The following is a 7500-nucleotide window of genomic DNA, read 5'->3' as shown; positions in this document are numbered from 1 at the left end:
CAGGGCCTCGAAAGAGACCTGTATCGTTATTTTTCGTCACTACCATCCCCGTGTCGGGAATGGGTAATTTGCGCGCCTGCTGCCTTCCTTGGATGTGGTAGCCGTTTCTCAGGCTCCCTCTCCGGAATCGAACCCTGATTCCCCGTTACCCGTGGTCACCATGGTAGGCGACTATAGTACCATCGAAAGTTGATAGGGCAGACATTCGAATGAGACGTCGCCGCCGCGGAGGGCGCGCGATCGGCCCGAGGTTATCTAGAGTCACCAAAGCGGCCGGGGGGCCCGCGCCCCGCCGGATGGGTTTTGGATCTGATAAATGCACGCATCCCCCAGAGGGGTCAGCGCTCGTTTGCATGTATTAGCTCTAGAATTACCACAGTTATCCGAGTAACGTGTGGAGCGATCAAAGGAACCATGACTGATTTAATGAGCCATTCGCAGTTTCACTGTACCGGCCGTGTGTACTTAGACCTGCATGGCTTAATCTTTGAGACAAGCATATGTTACTGGCAGGATCAACCAGGTAGCTGCACCGCGGTGGTGAAAGGGACACCAGCTAACGTCGCGGCCACCTCGGCGTGCTCCATCCCCCGGGCAGGGTCAGGGGCCCACCTCGGTACCGGACGCCCACCATCGGTGCAGCAGGGGTGCGCCGTCAGCGTGGGGGAGAGAGCCCTCGTCAGCTCCCAGCACGCGCGCGCGCTACTGTGGGACGTAACCGAGAAATGAGTGATTCCGTGACCAGGCGGGGTGAGGCCAAGCATGTGTTGAACTAACCCGATCCACTGCTGGCTCTCACCCGTACACCATGGACGCCGATAGCGGACACCTGTGTAGACAGACCGGCCTTCAACGCTTCCCTCAGACGGTTCCGGGTGAGGATCGTGTCTTTTCAGACCGAGGCCCCCCCATAGAGGCATGCCCGCTGGTTTGGGGAGGAACTACCCGGGCGGCACAGAAGGCTTCAACCCTAGGCCCAACCCAAGGCCTGTGTCTCGGTCATCATGATCATACCGAGGCTGCCGACCTCCCATCCTGAAGGAGCGCACACACCTCATGGGAGAGTTTTTGATAGGTATGTCATGTCGAGGCTGCCGTCCTCAATGAGCGCAGTCACCCCTTTTGTACAGCTTTCGTTGGTGAACGATCATACCCGAGAGGCTGCCGACCTACCCGTCCTGAAGGAGCGCATCCACCTCTCGCCCTATTCCTGTACCTAGGTATGTCGCACCGAGGTTGTGGCTCTATCCCATATATTCATTCATGAGCTCACACCTCATTGTACATTGCGCATTGGTTTGACCGGTTGTCTTTCTTATGACAGGGAGAAACCTTAAGTGGTAACCCGAGAGCCTAACCCCTGGCGGGCATCGTATGCCAATAGATCGGGAGAGCTCCGAACGCCCTCGAGATTGACACTCTCCCTAAAAACCTGCTGGTAGGTTTTTGCAATCCACCGTACGCGTTTTCCTCCACGGCCGGGGAGGTTCTCGCCAGCCATGCCCGCCAAGGCAAATCTTCCCTCGGACACACCTCGGACGCTCGACCCCTGAAAAGGCCTGGCTGAACCAAGTGATGGTCGATGCTACTGGTATAACTGAAAAACCCCTGGCGGACTTGGGTTCGGATAACGGTCTTAGAGCGCACCTAGGTACTGTGCCATTGGATCCGGTAAGGCCAGCCGAAACCAGCATCTTCCGGGCTTGCGCACAGCACCCTCCGGATACGCACAGGCCGAGGTAGAGCATGTGAGGCTGGTGCCTGGAGGTCGGCGAGACCTCCAGTGTTAGGGGGGTCACCACTCCACCCCTAACCGGTGAAAGTGTTAGAGTCAGGCTAATGTTACCTTCACGCACCGCCTTGCATCCAGGCCTTATGAATGGGATAACCATTATAAGGTTAGGATGAACTCAAGAGACATGCTCTCCTATATACCTGCTGGTAGGTGTTTGCAATGCACCGTATGCGTTTTCCTCCACGGCCGGGGAGGTACTCGCCAGCCATGCCCGCCAAGGCAAATCTTCCCTCGGACACACCTCGGACGCTCGACCCCCGAAAAGGCCTGGCTGATCAAAGTGATGGTCGATGCTACTGGTATAACTGAAAAACCCCTGGCGGACTTGGGTTCGGATAACGGTCTTAGAGCGCACCTAGGTACTGTGCCATTGGATCCGGTAAGGCCAGCCGAAACCAGCATCTTCCGGGCTTGCGCACAGCACCCTCCGGATACGCACAGGCCGAGGTGGAGCATGCAGGCTGGAGGTTGGACAGACCTCCATAAGGGGGGTCACCACTCTTACACCCATGCCCAGCAGTGGCATTTCGGTCGGGCGCAAGCAGTGGTTCGAAGGCCTGAGAGACACGGATGTCTTTGACCTCCATCAGCAGGGGTCACTTATCCCTCCCCTTAAGCCGTCAAGGTGCATTAGAGTCGGGCTAGTTCACCTTAACGCACTGCCTTTCTTCTGATCCTTATTATGGTACAATCATATAAGGCTCAGAAAGCATGCTCCCCTATATACCTGCTGGTAGGTGTTTGCATTACACCGTTAGCGCATTCCTCCAGGGTCGGGGAGATGCCAGACAGCCATGCCCGCCAAGGCAAATCTTCCCTCGGACACACCTCTGAGACTCGATTGCCGAAAGGGCATGGCTGATTCAATAAGTGGTTCGTGGCAATGGTATAACACCTACCATTCTCAAACACATGGGGGGGGTTTACGGCCTTAGAGCGCACCTAGGTGCTATACCATTGGATCCGGTAAGGCCAGCCGAAACCAGCATCTTCCGGGCTTGCGCATAGCACCCTCCGGATACGCACAGGTCGAAATACATTACGTGAGGATGGAGGTAGGACGACCTCCATAAGGGGGAGCATCACGCCTCCACCCTTGCCCAGCGTGGGCACTTTGCTCGGGCACAGCCCGTGTCATTTAAAGGCCTGGATCTTTTCAGACCTCCGGGGGGGGCCTCACTCCCCCCCTACTTTGCTCAGAGGGAGCCTCTTACTCGGATAAAGTGATATAGTGTCTGCCATTGCAGGCCTGGATCATCTGTGACTTCCAGGGAGAGGCCTCTCAACTCCTCTCTTAAGCCGAAGCGTGCACTTTAAACGGATAAAGTGTGTGGCATTACATGCCTTTAAGCCTGGAACCTTTCTGACATCCACATATAGGGCCCTCATGCTTAATCATAAGCCCAACATGTACACTTTAATCGGATAAAGTGTGTGACATTACATGCTTTCATGCATGGAGCCTTTCTGACATCCACACATAGGGCCCTCATGCTTAATCATAAGCCCAACATGTACACTTTAATCGGATAAAGTGTGTGACATTACATGCTTTCATGCATGGAGCCTTTCTGACATCCACACATAGGGGCCCTCATGCTTAATCATAAGCCCAAATGTGCACTTTAATCGGATAAAGTGTGTGACATTACATGCTTTCATGCATGGAGCCTTTCTGACATCCACAGAGAGGCCCCTCATCCTCTCTCATAAGCCCAAGAGTGTCATTTAGTCGGATAAATTGTGTGGCATTACATGCCTTTATTCCTGGATCCTTCCTCACATCCAGAGAGAGGCATACCAACCTACTCTCATAAAGCCCAACATGTACACTTTAATCGGATAAAGTGTGTGACATTACATGCTTTCATGCATGGAGGCCTTTCTGACATCCACACATAGGGCCCTCATGCTTAATCATAAGCCCAAATGTGCACTTTAATCGGATAAAGTGTGTGGCATTACATGCTTTCATGCATGGAGCCTTTCTGACATCCACACATAGGGCCCTCATGCTTAATCATAAGCCCAAATGTGCACTTTAATCGGATAAAGTGTGTGACATTACATGGCCTTTAAGCCTGGAACCTTTCTGACATCCACATATAGGGCCCTCATGCTTAATCATAAGCCCAAATGTGCACTTTAATCGGATAAAGTGTGTGACATTACATGCCTTTTAAGCCTGGAACCTTTCTGACATCCACATATAGGGCCCTCATGCTTAATCATAAGCCCAACATGTACACTTTAATCGGATAAAGTGTGTGACATTACATGCCTTTAAGCCTGGAACCTTTCTGACATCCACATATAGGGCCCTCATGCTTAATCATAAGCCCAACATGTACACTTTAATCGGATAAAGTGTGTGGCATTACATGCTTTCATGCATGGAGCCTTTCTGACATACCACACATAGGGCCCTCATGCTTAATCATAAGCCCAAATGTGCACTTTAATCGGATAAAGTGTGTGACATTACATGCCTTTAAGCCTGGAACCTTTCTGACATCCACATATAGGGCCCTCATGCTTAATCATAAGCCCAACATGTACACTTTAATCGGATAAAGTGTGTGACATTACATGCCTTTAAGCCTGGAACCTTTCTGACATCCACATATAGGGCCCTCATGCTTATTCATAAGCCAAACATGTACACTTTAATCGGATAAAGTGTGTGACATTACATGCTTTCATGCATGGAGCCTTTCTGACATCCACAGAGAGGCCCCTCATCCTCTCTCATAAGCCCAAGAGTGTCATTTAGTCGGATAAATTGTGTGGCATTACATGCCTTTATTCCTGGATCCTTCCTCACATTCCAGAGAGAGGCATACCAACCTACTCTCATAAGCCCAAAAGTGCACTTTATTCGGATAAAGTGTGCAAAATTCCATGCATGGATCATTTGTGAGATCCATAAAGAGGCCTCTCAAATCCTCTAAAATGCCCAGGGAGTGACCTTTGGTCGGGCAAAGCGTGCGCCATAATCCTTGTCTTCATTTATGGTATACCATATATGTGGCTTTCAGAAGACCCTCTCCCCTAATATACCTGATGGTAGGTGTTTGCATATCACCCATTCATAAAATCATCCAGACAGGGGGGAATGAGATGCATTGTCCGTCTGGGTGCACATTCGGCGGGCACTGTCAGAGGATCGAGGCCTCTGGATGATCCACCCCTTGGTCAAAATTGGAACATAGTGCGATTTTTGAACACAAAATCATACGTATGGTATAACATTTTTATCGACATAGAATTATTTTCGCCGAAAACTGACGCCTATGGTATACCAAAATGAAGCGACATAGAATATTTTCCACTTGAAAAACTTCGTGCTGCTGGTATATTTTATGGACTTTGTGCATATTCTGAAGATTACTACTTGTATATGGGTCTAACTCAGGAAGGGAAATAGACTAATTTCCAACAAAAACCTCATGCTACTGGTAAATTTAAGGACTCTGTGCATTGCCTGAAGATTACTACTTGTATAAGGTATAACTCAGGAAGGGAAATAGACTAATTTCCAACAAAACCTCATGCTACTGGTATATTTAAGGACTCTGTGCATTGCCTGATATGACACTTCAGAGTCAATTTACACCTATTTCTAAGCAAGATAGAAAAAAAAACTGACAATTTTTCTTGATCCTGGGGATGTACCCGAGCTAAAGAGCATGTTTTTTCGGACACTTTTATGCTTTTTTCCCTTAAAGCCACCACCTGGCAATGTTATAGCATTGGACTCTGTGCATTTCCTGAAGAAAATATCTTGTGTATGGTCTAACAAAGTAAGGGGACATAGACTAAATTCACTCATAAAACTCCATGCTTCTGGTATATTTATGGACTTTGTGCAAATTCTGACTTGAAAACCTCCACATGATGTTGGTATAATAACTTTACCCTCATGCCCAGATGAGTGCACCTTCATTGGACACTCCAAGTGGACAGATGTGTCTGGAGGAGCCACCCAGTGGCAAATGCGTATGGTATAACAGAAAAAATGGACTTAGTGCATTTTCTGATCAGACACTTCAGACTGGATTTACACCTATTTCTAAGCAAGATAGAGAAAAAACTGACAATTTTTCTTGATCCTGGGATGTACCTGAGCTAAAGAGCATGTTTTTTGGACACTTTTATGCTTTTTTCACTAAAAGCCACCACCTGCTGCTGGTATATTTAAGGACTCTGTGCATTGCCTGAAGATTACTACTTGTATATGGTCTAACTCAGGAAGGGAAATAGACTAATTTCCAACAAAAACCTCATGCTACTGGTAAATTTAAGGACTCTGTGCATTGCCTGAAGATTACTACTTGTATATGGTCTAACTCAGGAAGGGAAATAGACTAATTTCCAACAAAAACCTCATGCTACTGGTAAATTTAAGGACTCTGTGCATTGCCTGAAGATTACTACTTGTATATGGTCTAACTCAGGAAGGGAAATAGACTAATTTCCAACAAAAACCTCATGCTACTGGTAAATTTAAGGACTCTGTGCATTGCCTGAAGATTACTACTTGTATAAGGTATAACTCAGGAAGGGAAATAGACTAATTTCCAACAAAAACCTCATGCTACTGGTATATTTAAGGACTCTGTGCATTGCCTGATATGACACTTCAGAGTCAATTTACACCTATTTCTAAGCAAAAATAGAAAAAAAAACTGACAATTTTTCTTGATCCTGGGGATGTACCCGAGCTAAAGAGCATGTTTTTTCGGACACTTTTATGCTTTTTTTCCCTTAAAGCCACCACCTGGCAATGTTATAGCATTGGACTCTGTGCATTTCCTGAAGAAAAATATCTTGTGTATGGTCTAACAAAAGTAAGGGACATAGACTAATTCACTCATAAAACTCCATGCTTCTGGTATATTTATGGACTTTGTGCAATTTCTGACTTTGAAAACCTCCACATGATGTTGGTATACATAACTTTACCTCATGCCCAGATGAGTGCACCTTCATCGGACACTTCAACTAGGCTGAGGTGTCTGGAGGAGCCACCCAGTGGCACGTACATATGGTATAACAGAAAAAAAACGATGGAGTACCGGTGACATCTTGTGGACTTTAAGAGTCAATGCGCCTTCCAAATAAGATTAAACTGTGCACTTTTTTTCTAACAGCATTTAACCATGGTATAATTTAAACTAAACTCTCCTCTTTTATTCTAAGTTCATTTGGCCATGGTATATTTTATTTAAAAATGGCCTTTTTTACTCAAAGTGTCTTTTCTACTGGTATATTTTATTTAAAATGGCCTTTTCAATTATGCCGGTACGTTCTCAGCCCACGCAATCAGCAATGATTGGTCTCACCTGTTGCTGATTCTTTTCAATTATGCCGGTACGTTCTCAGCCCACGCAATCAGCAATGATTGGTCTCACCTGTTGCCATGGCTTTTTAAGGAACTCTGGTATATTTAATTTAAAAAGGCCTCTTTTTAGTCTAAGTGTCTATGCCTCTGGGTATATTTAATTTAAAAAGGCCTCTATTTTTTTCTAAGTGTCTATGCCTCTGGTATATTTAATTTAAAAAGGCCTCTATTTTTTTCTAAGTGTCTATGCCTCTGGTATATTTAATTTAAAAAGGCCTCTATTTTAGTCTAAGTGTCTATGCCTCTGGTATATTTAATTTAAAAAGGCCTCTATTTTAGTCTAAGTGTCTTATGCCTCTGG

The 7500-nt window shown here is 46.8% G+C and overlaps 1 non-coding gene across 1 annotated transcript in view; it reads right to left on the bottom strand.

Annotated features, from left to right (window-relative positions):
• LOC143505605 (18S ribosomal RNA) overlaps nt 1–526 on the bottom strand; it is a 1840-nt gene extending 1314 nt beyond the window's left edge. Inside the window, exon 1 of the ribosomal RNA XR_013127899.1 lies at nt 1–526. This exon is cut by the window's left edge and continues 1314 nt beyond it. This is a non-coding gene — a ribosomal RNA (18S ribosomal RNA).
• Nucleotides 527–7500: the final 6974 nt, after the last annotated feature.

This window comes from Brachyhypopomus gauderio, unplaced genomic scaffold, assembly GCF_052324685.1.
Source record: "Brachyhypopomus gauderio isolate BG-103 unplaced genomic scaffold, BGAUD_0.2 sc388, whole genome shotgun sequence".
Taxonomy (NCBI): Eukaryota; Metazoa; Chordata; class Actinopteri; order Gymnotiformes; family Hypopomidae; genus Brachyhypopomus; species Brachyhypopomus gauderio.
This window is presented reverse-complemented; position numbering and strand designations above follow the sequence as displayed.